Source organism: Lathamus discolor, unplaced genomic scaffold (genome assembly GCF_037157495.1).
Source record: "Lathamus discolor isolate bLatDis1 unplaced genomic scaffold, bLatDis1.hap1 Scaffold_82, whole genome shotgun sequence".
Lineage (NCBI taxonomy): Eukaryota > Metazoa > Chordata > Aves > Psittaciformes > Psittacidae > Lathamus > Lathamus discolor.
The window spans coordinates 362446-374789 of NW_027069392.1; the positions used below are offsets into that span (position 1 = coordinate 362446).

At 51.2% G+C, this 12344-nt stretch overlaps 1 long non-coding RNA gene across 1 annotated transcript; it reads right to left on the reverse strand.

The window, feature by feature from the left end:
- Nucleotides 1-3649: 3649 nt before the first annotated feature.
- LOC136006944 (uncharacterized) lies at nucleotides 3650-9322 on the reverse strand. Its single transcript, XR_010609352.1, has 4 exons — nucleotides 9153-9322; nucleotides 4227-4292; nucleotides 3836-3995; nucleotides 3650-3684 (listed from the first exon to the last, which is right to left on the reverse strand). It is a non-coding gene; the product is annotated as an uncharacterized LOC136006944 (long non-coding RNA).
- Nucleotides 9323-12344: the final 3022 nt, after the last annotated feature.

Consider the following 12344-nt stretch of genomic DNA (forward strand, 5'->3'; position numbering starts at 1 on the left):
GAGACGCGGGCTCTCCACCGAGACGCGGGGCTCTCCACCGAGACGCGGGGCTCTCCACCGAGACGCGGGGCTCTCCACCGAAAAACAAAGTTCAGCAGTAAAAGACGGGCTCTCGACCGAGACGCGGGGCTCTCCACCGAGACGCGGGGCTCTCCACCGAGACGCGGGGCTCTCCACCGAGACGCGGGGCTCTCCACCGAGACGCGGGGCTCTCCACCGAGACGCGGGGCTCTCCACCGAGACGCGGGGCTCTCCACCGAGACGCGGGGCTCTCCACCGAAAAACAAAGTTCAGCAGTAAAAGACGGGCTCTCGACCAAGACGCTGGGCTCTCCACCAAGACGCGGGTCTCTCCACCGAAAAACAAAGTTCAGCAGTAAAAGACGGGCTCTCGACCGAGACGCGGGGCTCTCCACCGAGACGCGGGCTCTCCACCGAGACGCGGGGCTCTCCACCGAGACGCGGGGCTCTCCACCGAGACGCGGGGCTCTCCACCGAGACGCGGGGCTCTCCACCGAGACGCGGGGCTCTCCACCGAAAAACAAAGTTCAGCAGTAAAAGACGGGCTCTCCACCGAGACGCGGGGCTCTCCACCGAGACGCGGGGCTCTCCACCGAGACGCGGGGCTCTCCACCGAGACGCGGGGCTCTCCACCGAGACGCGGGGCTCTCCACCGAGACGCGGGGCTCTCCACCGAGACGCGGGGCTCTCCACCGAGACGCGGGGCTCTCCACCGAGACGCGGGGCTCTCCACCGAGACGCGGGGCTCTCCACCGAGACGCGGGGCTCTCCACCGAGACGCGGGGCTCTCCACCGAGACGCGGGGCTCTCCACCGAGACGCGGGGCTCTCCACCGAGACGCGGGGCTCTCCACCGAGACGCGGGGCTCTCCACCGAGACGCGGGGCTCTCCACCGAAAAACAAAGTTCAGCAGTAAAAGACGGGCTCTCCACCGAGACGCGGGGCTCTCCACCGAGACGCGGGGCTCTCCACCGAGACGCGGGGCTCTCCACCGAGACGCGGGGCTCTCCACCGAGACGCGGGGCTCTCCACCGAGACGCGGGGCTCTCCACCGAGACGCGGGGCTCTCCACCGAGACGCGGGGCTCTCCACCGAGACGCGGGGCTCTCCACCGAGACGCGGGGCTCTCCACCGAGACGCGGGGCTCTCCACCGAGACGCGGGGCTCTCCACCGAAAAACAAAGTTCAGCAGTAGAAGACGGGCTCTCGACCAAGACGCTGGGCTCTCCACCAAGACGCGGGTCTCTCCACCGAAAAACAAAGTTCAGCAGTAAAAGACGGGCTCTCGACCGAGACGCGGGGCTCTCCACCGAGACGCGGGGCTCTCCACCGAGACGCGGGGCTCTCCACCGAGACGCGGGGCTCTCCACCGAGACGCGGGGCTCTCCACCGAGACGCGGGGCTCTCCACCGAGACGCGGGGCTCTCCGCCGAGACGCGGGGCTCTCCGCCGAGACGCGGGGCTCTCCGCCGAGACGCGGGGCTCTCCGCCGAGACGCGGGGCTCTCCGCCGAGACGCGGGGCTCTCCGCCGAGACGCGGGGCTCTCCGCCGAGACGCGGGGCTCTCCGCCGAGACGCGGGGCTCTCCGCCGAGACGCGGGGCTCTCCACCGAGACGCGGGGCTCTCCACCGAAAAACAAAGTTCAGCAGTAAAAGACGGGCTCTCGACCGAGACGCGGGGCTCTCCACCGAGACGCGGGCCTCTCCACCGAGACGCGGGCCTCTCCACCGAGACGCGGGGCTCTCCACCGAGACGCGGGGCTCTCCACCGAGACGCGGGGCTCTCCACCGAGACGACACTCACTGCACCTAAACATGCTTAACAACCACCTGCACCCATATATGAGACAGCAACTTAAGGGCTGCCACACTAACTCTCACATGTTCTTTCCCAATACAAAACAACACCCTCACAGCCTGCCATCATGAATTCTCAGCAACTAAATTAGCTGAAGCCTCAAAATTACTGTGTCAGAAAACCCCATACCTTTGATCAACCACCACTCAAACATAGGCAGTGATGCACATTGCCTCTTGGACTGGCTGAAAGCACTAAAAAAAGCCACCCTGGGGGAGTAAAAGAATAAAAGAGTCCCCTGTCTGTGACTGTTGCTTCTAAGCATCTCAAGACCTGAAAGGAAAAAATACTTGAAATCTACAACCCACGTCCCATGCATAGAGATAACTCCTAAGACTAGAAATGCCCACACACGCTTCCATGCATCTACACATACTCGCAGGCATGCCAAATGCATCACCCTGCCGCCTGCCTCACAAGCATAAACTCCAGCTCCGCTTGTTCCTGACACACCTACCCCAGCCTCGCGGGAATACATCTGTGGGAACAAGGTTTCAAGGAACATCCTAAACACCCTGCTGCGAAAAACCAGATCCCTTCACCGACCGCTACTCAAACATAGGCTATGACAAAGGTTAACTGTCCATTCACAGAGATCATGACAGGTAAACAGCTACACTGTGATTATAAAAACCCACCACATAGGTTCAAAAGTTCAATAATCACAGATGAGAGAAAACCAGAGACAAACAGAACTGCCAACTACTTTATTTACATAGGAAACTATTGAGATCGTCAAGGATACTTCTCATGGCTGCTTATCTTACCAACCCCAAGGACCCCGTGAAGACCACCAGCAAACCAGCTCCAAGAATCATCATGGCCATGCAAGGTGGCAGGCTCAACCTCAGCGGGCGTCCCCGCGCAGGCAATGTTCACCTGGGTGGGATGAGCTGCTGCCTCCCTCACATAGCATGAGGCTTGGGCTTCCATACTCACAAACAGGCACACTCATTGCGACGCAGGGGGCCAGCCCACGTCGCAAGAAGTGGCCAACAATATCTAGGAAGGTCTGCAAGGCTCAGGACTTTCCCAGGCAGTTCGAAAGCACAACTTCCTGGGTAGGAAACAAAGCTGGACTTGTCTTGAAACAGCCAAAACACCACTCTCTACGAGGGGCCAAAGACAACAACAGCACTTGCCCACCCTTGTGTGTTTCACCACGGACCATTACCTATTGTCCCGGACGCAACACCCCAGACTTAAGCCCCACAAATGGCACCTTTTCATCCTGGCATTTAACTCCGAGGCACTACCTGCACTAGAGCTGACCATTTACCTCCCAGCCACCTCCAACTGTGTCCTCAGACATTCTGGCTCAAATACTACATTGGAATGCTACATCTCAAACCCCTTCCTGCCATTCTGACCTTGTATCCCACGCCCTCGCCTCCTGCGAGAGGCCCTCTACTTAGCGTGCGTAGTGCCATGCGTCTCAAGGCGGCCTCACTGCTCAGAACTCCCACAGCAGACTCCTGCAATGTTGCTGCCATTGCCAAGTTCCTCTTCATCATCTGCCAGAAACAAACAAAGAAAGGGGAACACGTTGTGCTGGCCATCATCTCCAGCATCCCAGCCATCCAGCCCAGCCTCTTCCTTACCAACCGTCTGCTTCCGCCCAAGCTCCTCAACACTGTGCTCACCTGTCCCAAAGCGATTCCAGACTCTGACACCAGGCCTCTCCTCACCTACGTGCCCTAGGAGGGCAACAGGAGCCAATGACCATGGTTCTTGCAAAAGTGACTGACTCCACAATCCTTCCGCTTACCTCCCCGACTCGCCTCAAGCACTCATGCGACTCCCAACCTAGAGGGCAAGACCTGCATTACCAAACACAAATACTGAACCCCTTTCCCACGTTCTTCTCGACTCGAAGCTAACACACACACACACACACACAAACCCCTTAACTCCTCACAGCCCTCCTCTGTTGGCACCTTCACCTCTCCCGAGTTACCTGCGGCACCTGAAACACAAACGGAAAGAGACAAACGCCGAGAGAGGGTTCAAAGATGCACCCTTCCCTCAGCAAGTCCCATCTCCCTCTCCTGTCACTCTGCTGCTCGTCCGCTGGCCTTTGCACGTCTTCCGTTCTCTTCTTCGAGCCCATGCACCCCCTGCAGAACACAACATTAACAGCTGGTTTTAATTTCACAAAAACTACAAGGCACTCCATCAGGTGCTGCTTCACTCTGCTAAGCATAGCTCAACTAGTCCAAGTCAGCTCTGGGGCACAGACCTCGCTGCGCTCCTCGCTCCACACCTCCAAATTAGAAAACGCACAGCAAGTCATAAGCCAGCCAGGAGAGTAAGCTGGAACTTCCTTCTGACACCATGATGTTACCCACCTGGTACCATCACTCCGCTCAACCCTCCTACATCAGCCTCTCACACGTGGCTGTCCATCTCGCCATCTGCAAGAACAACCTGGCATCATTCACCGCAACGCTAAGCAAAACCTCAGTCTGCCTCTAAGTCTCAGGCCAGACTCACACCGACACTTAGGTTGACATGCATGCACAGACTGACATTCAGACACTCTCAACACAGACCCTCACACCCTCTGGCTCAGACACTAACTCCACGTAATACTACCACACCCACTCCCAAGCAGACTCTCTCACCCTGACTCATTCATTACAAGCTTACTCCCAGAGCTCTTCTGTCCAGTCACAAAGATCATCAAGAGTATTCAGCTACACTGCTATTATAAAAACCAACCACCTACGTTCCAGAGCTCAAGTGTCGTGAAAGGAAGACTTGGACGACTCAATATGAGTTACCAGCAAGCTTCGTTCATTGGGCTTCTACCTTCGGTTAATGTAACAGTGAATATGCAAATACTAGGCACTTGATTGGTTCTGGCACAAATAAGGCATTGTGTAAGCTCTGTATTTTTGCAGCTACACAGTGCACCCCCCCACCATCCTCCTTCTCATGCACTTATCACTTAGTGGCCTTGGCTGTGATTGGTCATAGTATGTTGTTGTTTGCTCGTGTCCTTCAGTTCCTCATTATCTGGTGTGAGAAGTCTGCACCATGTTCTACACAGATGTCTTGTTTCAGCTCATTGATGGGAACGTGACCTTTTGACCTTTTTCGACAAGCCAATCCTCCACAATTCCCCCTTTTTCTTTATAAAGGGATAAGGACTGAGTCAGGAGTCGTTGTAAACAAGCAGAACAACATTGCAAAGCATAACAAAGTAACAAACCCCCCATAATAATGAGACCTATAACAGTGAAGCAGCTTGTAAAGTAAATGTATATCCAGCTCTATGAACTGAAACTTCTAAAATCAGCTAAATATTTCTGAAGCGCTATAAGCGGGTTACATAAAAGATAATTTGACAGACTATACAAAAAGTCTTTGTTTCAGCTAACTCTGGCGAAGATGACTTATAGACTGACAACCACCACAATACAATTCTACTGTAGGGTCACACTGATGACAAAAACTACAGAGTTATTGAAGCACTTGTTGTATCACCAATCTCAGTTGTACCACTATATGCCTGTGGCCATGGACCGGATCTAGGAGGGCGACTGTGCTCAACGAAAGCTCTGTGTTGATTAAGGAGTTAAGTTCTTCTATTAGTGGCTGTAGCGCTCGGCGCAAGCAACGCTCCTCCCGGGCCTGCGAGTCAGGGTCCATACACTAGCTCGGAGACGCCGTCACTGGAGCTTCTGCAACAGCCGGTCTTAGTCACTTGGATGGTACCCACAAGGGTCCTGCAGGAGCAGAATCACAGGCGTAACCACGCCCAGATATATTACTTCTGCCGGTCCCTGCCACAAATCTGTATTAGGATCTCGATAGTACGCCTTAAAAGAAGGCTTTATCTTCTGTTTGTACAAAGTGCTTAATAACCGCTGGAGTTTGTTCATCACCAAAGATGCATAAATAATTTAACGTAATTTCACCCATATAATCAGCATCGATGACACCTGGAACAATTAATGGTCCTTTCAACGCAGATGATGATCTCCCCAGTAGCAAGGCTAGTCTCATAGATTCTTTTAACAATTCTGGACCTAGCTGGACTTGAGCCTCCTTAGTGGAGAACTGTCCAGTTCCCATCAGGTGTTGTAATTGCACCCCAATCAGGGGATCTCCCTGGCCTCGCTGAACTGCAACTGCCTCTCGACAGGTTTTCTGCCAATACATGTTCCACAACAACAACTGCGAAGGGGTGAGGATCAATTTCACAATACTTTTAATATAACAGCAAATCTGTTCCCCAAATATATGACAACATTTGCCTAGTGGGTTCAAACTGAATGACTGTAGAAATAACAGTTTGCCTTAACTGAGATAGCAATTTCCAATTTAAGGGAGACATTTCAGCATTTACTGCCTGACCTTGAGCATTAATCTGGTACTTAACAGGAAAGGCGAGAATCTTTTCCTGCATCAAAATCATTGTTGAGAGAGCCTCTCTCTGAATAGATTTCCAGTCTATCACCTGGATTCGCATTTGTTTACCTGTGCTCTGCAACTTGACCTTCCTTTCTTCTCTCCCCCCCCCCTTTTTTTTTTTTTTTTGAAGTTGTTCACTCTGCTTTGCACTGCTACACACAGTAGCCTGCTCGGCAGCAGCTACAGCTGCCTGCCTGCTTCAGCAGCAGCCATAAATACCTGTCAGCAACCACACTTTTGCATTAACCCTTTCTTGCCTGAAATGTTAAACCACTACCTGTTAAAAACTTTAGCATGAACACAATAACACAAAAAAAAATACATAGAATACCATCTGCCCTCATCACACACACACACATACATATGCATATGGGATCCCACAAGCACATTTCACACAACTACAATATTTGAAACACAAAATTCAATCATTACTCGCACTACACAGTCCCACGTACAGAACGTGGCACAAGGACCCTGTGAAGACTAACAGGAAACCAGCTCCAACAAGCATCATCGCAGTGTGAGGTGGCAGGCTCAGCACTAGTGAGCGTCCCCGCAGAGGATCTGCCTCCCTCACATCGCATGAGGCTTGGGCTTTTATACTGACCAAAATGCACACTCATTCTGACACAGGTGGCCAGTCCATGTCAGAAGAAGTGTCCAGCAATATCTATAAAGGTTTCCAAGCATCAATAGAATCATAGACATATTTGCTAACTTCTAGTACATGAGTATCACAGGCAGACTGTATCAAATGAGTTGTATATGGGACCCCAAATCCACGGTCTGTCACAGTTCGCCACAGTCCGCCCGATACCCCTGATAAGGGCATACGAGAGACCTTCCCACCGCGGGTCTTGATCCTGCACATACATCATAGGGAAAGCGCACAATACATCTGCATCCCACACCCATCTCGCTTCTCCCTTTACAGCTGTTCATTTATCATGAGGATCTGGGGAATATAAGTTAGGCTTCTTTTCCAGCTCCATGTCAAAAGGATCATCCAGGTCAGCATCAGAATTAACAGGCGTCAGAACTTCAGGAGCAGTAACAGCAGCCTGATGAGCACACACAGGTTCTTTCTTGGGGTCAATAGGGTCTGGGTCAAAAAGACTGTCTTCATCTCTGTCCTCAGTCTTTGCAGACGCGGCAGCAACTGGCAGAGGCTCAGGGGTGGCCAGGGGTGGGGGGAAGCAATATGGGGGGCTACTTGTGTCATCACGCGGGTCCCCCTTGTGTTCTGTCCTCCGTTTCCCTGTAGTCTTCGGCAAGCGGCAGGGCAGTGTGCAGCAGATTGGCATTGAGGACACCAGATTGCTCCGGCGGGGCAGTTTCGCCGGAGGTGGCCCTGCTGGCTGCATCAGAAGCAGCAGACTCTCAGAGCTTTTTGCTGGTACTGGTTGGCTGGGTGAGTGGAGAGGAGCGAGGGCTGCGAACACTTGGGTTTGGGATGTTTCTGCTTGTGCTTTCAATCCCTCTCCTAATTCTTTGATGGCATTCACTAACATAGCCTGATTACCGGTAGGGACTTGCGCAGCACGTTCTATTAACTCCTCAACACTCCAATTCCCTGGCAGTGTCACTATAAGATTTTGAACAACGCTGTTCCCGTTTTGCAAGACATACTGCTTTAAGGTAGCTCCTTGCATATATTCCGGCACCCCAGCTGATTTTATGACTGCGGCTACTCTGTCTACAAAGGAACCTAGTAACTCGTCCTGGCCCTGCCTCAGGGACATATCGGAGGGCAATCCACCAGGGGCCTTAATTCGATCTATGGCGCGCCAGGCCATGGCCATTTTCTCCCTGATTTTATCAGGCCCTAAGAGGGCCTGCACCTCTGTACGTAGAAAAGGACCCAACCCCATCAGCTCGGGGCTGGTCAGCCCGTATAAAGGATTCCCGGGGTGGCGTTGTTCGGCCACTGATTCTTGGCAAAATACTTACCAGTGTGCGTTAAATAACAACTGCTGATGTGGGGTTAATATGAGGCGGGTGAGACTCTTGACATCATTGGGGAGTAACAACCCCCCCCCAGATATAATCCAACATTTGTTTAGCAGGCTCCCCCTGAATACCACATTCGCTCACTGTCGCTCGCAGCTGCGACAGCAATTTCCAATCTAACGGTGTGATACTAGCTGTAAGGCCACCCTGAGGCCCCTGCTGATAGGTCACCGGGAATGCCTGTAACATATCAGCGGCAGCCTCAAGATCCCCCTCCTGGGCAGCCTGTGCTGCTATCTTTTTCCATGTACGTTCATGATCAATACCCATGCCCTTGTTGCCAACTTGCAGGTTTCCCTCCTCCACCAGCTCACCCACATCCCCAGATTCTGCGCTCCCGGGGGGCAGCTTTTCAGCCGGACCCCGGGAAGCAAGGACCGAGGAGGAGGGAGAGCCGGTGGGCGGTTTTTCAGCCGGACCCCAGGAAACAAGGACCGGGGGGGCGGTGGGCGGTATATAAACCGTATTGGTGAGGGGCAGCAAGGGCCACGGGTCACCCACCCCCCCCCACCCCGAGGTGTTAGAGGAGACAGCGCCTAGCTGCTCAGTGACAGCTTTCGCCGCCTTCTGCTCGGCACGGTGCTGATCTAACGCGTTAGCAACTACCCGCCAGGTTTTTCCCAAATGTTTTGCCGTTTTATCACCGTCAAGGGTGGCTACCCACAGCTTATCTCCTAGTTTCTGCCACTCGTCATGGTCAAAGATCGTATTTGGGTCGAGGAAACAACCTTTCGCTACTCCATAAGTTATCACTCCTGCTAATTCCCTCTTTAACTCCTTCTCCTTAATACCACGCTTTTCTAAAAAGCAATTTAATAAATTCAGGGCAGCTTGCCTCTCCATACCCCCTTTTAAGGTACTCGTGCTCCGTTGCCCTACGGGGCTTCGGCTGCTCCTCCTCCTTGGTGCAACGCTGCCAATGCAGCCACTGCAAGTCCGGCGGTGCCCAGATCTATATGGTAGTCCTTTCGCGTGATGTGCCGCTTTGACCCTCCGGGCCAAGATCGGAGCCAAGTGCCACTTTTTCACGGCCGTGGTGTCGGTACCCTCCGCTCCATGTTCAAATCACGTCGGGGTCACCATTTGTCGTGAAAGGAAGACTTGGACGACTCGATATGAGTTACCAGCAAGCTTCGTTTGGGCTTCTACCTTCGGTTAATATAACTGAATATGCAAATACTAGGCACTTGATTGGTTCTGGCACAAATAAGGCATTGTGAAAGCTCTATATTTTTGCAGCTACACCATGCACCCCCCCACCATCCTCCTTCTCATGCACTTATCACTTAGTGGCCTTGGCTGTGATTGGTCATAGTATGTTGCTATTTGCTGGTGTCCTTCAGTTCCTCATTATCTGGCATGAGAGGTTTGCACCACGTTCTACACAGATGTCTTGTTTCAGCTCGTTGACGGGAACGTGACCTTTTGACCTTTTTCGACAAGCCAATCCTCCACACTCAAGAACTCCAGGTCAGAGAAAACCAGAGACAAACAGAACTCCCAACTACTTTATTAATATAGGAAACTATAGAGATCGTCAAGGATACTTCTCATGGCTGCTTATCTTACCAACCCCAAGGACCCCGTGAAGACCACCAGCAAACCAGCACCAAGAATCATCATGGCCATGCGAGGTGGCACGCTCAACCTTAGCGAGCGTCCCCACGCAGGCATTGTTCACCTGGGTGGGATGAACTGCTGCCTCCCTCACATAGCATGAGGCTTGGGCTTTCATGCTCACCAAAATGCATGCTCATTGCGACACAGGGGCCCAGCCCACGTCGCAAGAAGTGGCCAACAATATCTAGGAAGGTCTGCAAGGCTCAGGACTTTCCCAGGCAGTTCGAAAGCACAACTTCCTGGGTAGGAAACAAAGCTGGACTTGTCTTGAAACAGCCAAAACACCACTCTCTACGAGGGGCCAAAGACAACAACAGCACTTGCCCACCCTTGTGTGTTTCACCACGGAACATTACCTATTTTCCCTGACACAACACCCCAGACTTAAGCCCCACAAATGGCACCTTTTCATCCTGGAATTTAACTCTGAGCCACTACTTTCACTAAAGCTGACCACTCCCCTCCCAGGCACCTCTAAGTGTGTTCTCAGACATTCAGACATTCTGGCTCAGATACTACATAGCAACACCACGTTTCAAACCTCTTCCTGCCATTCTGACACTGTCCCCCACCCTCGCCTCCTGCAGGAGCCCCTCTACTTAGCATGCATATTGCCATGCATCTTGAGGCAGCCTCACTGCTCAGAACTCCCACAGCAGACTCCTGCAGTGTTGCAGCCGTTGCCAAGTTCCTCTTCATCTACCAGAAACAAAGGGGAACATGCCGCGCTGGTTGTCATTTCCACCACCCAGCCATTGAGCTCTGCCTGTTTCTTACCAACCCTCAGCCTCCTTCAAAGCTCCTGAACACTGTCCTCGTATGTCCCAAAGAGATTCCTGTGTCTGACACCTGGCCTCTCCTGCCTTCCATGACCTAGGAGTGCAACAGATGCAAGTGACTATGGTTCTCGCAAAAGTGAATGACTCCACAATCCTTCTTATCTCCCTGACTCACCTCAAGCATTCATTCAGCTCCAAAGGTCGAGGGCAAGACCTGCAATACCAAACACAAATACTGAACCCCTTTGCCATGCTCTTCTCAACACTGAGCTGCCGCACTCACGCACAAGCTTCTTACCTCCTCATAGCTGGAAAAGCAACCTGGAGCAACACCCCAGAAGACTACTGATGAGGCGACTGAAACAGAAGCTCTACTCTGTTTATGCTTATAAATAGTGAAAAGAAATGCCTGATACATTTTTTAAACAACCAACAGAAGCAGTCAGGATATAAAGGATACGATCCGAAAAGCAGACTTCGTACCTTTACTTCAAGCAGTGATGTGGAAGCTCCAATGCATATCACAAGGCAATGCATGCAATAAAACAGTTAAGTTGTACTAACCTGCCCACTGTAAAATAAGGTTATAAAATAGCCCACTTTTTTTTCTTCCTCCCCATGGTACATTCTGAACCCATTCCTGCTAACCTGATGTTGTTCCCCACACCTCTACTGCCCAAAACTTGCCTTTTTGCTTTGTTTTCTGTAGTGCTATAGGTCTCAAACCTGAGCTATTGGTCAACTCCCATACTAGACACTTGGGTACTTACTGCATCCACCCAATTACTTTTCATTATCTGCAATAACAGTGGTAAGAAGAGAAAGAAAAAAAGAAAAACCAAAAATGCAGCTAAACAACAGTCTATAGACAGAGAAATAGAGGAAAATGCCCTGAAGTATTAGTTACCTGCAGACTATAAGGAACAAACTCCTTCTACATTTTAAACTTTTAAAATGAGAAATACACAAGCTGAAAAGTACTCTTTAACCTCTCCCTGCCAAAAAAACCACCAGTTTTTTAACAGCTTTTGCATCCCAAAACAACACTGAAATTATGCTTTGGTCTTCTTCAAATCCAAGCATACAACTTAGTTTTTAAAAGAGCACAGACACAAAGGCATCCTTAAGAAAAACTCCTAGCCACCTAACTGGTATGTTTTTGCAGTAACCCCAACCATGACCATTATATACGAAATTAAACAGAAACAAAAAACAAGCAATGAGAACATACACTAAAAACAATCTTGGCCATAACTTCTCTGACTGAGAACAACTAAAAAAATCTGCTTAGTTCAACACCACCAATAAAAACAGCACCTCAAAGAAAACCACAACACAAAAAAGTTTATTGGTACATGCACATATAAATACTAAAGTAGCTTACAACACTTAGCTCAAAAAAAAACATTTCAAAGAACAAAAGCAGAAACAAAACACAAAGAATCAAAATCACAAAACACACCAAACACCTTACCTTCAAAAGAGACAAACCCTAAAGATGCACCTTGTTAGGAAGCTGTGCCTTATATACCCCAGGACCTACCCACAACCCCTCCCTCAATGCCCTGGCTCAGGGGTGGGACAAACCAGCAGCTGAGATAAAAACAGCCTGACAAGGTACACCTGTGTCTTTTTTTT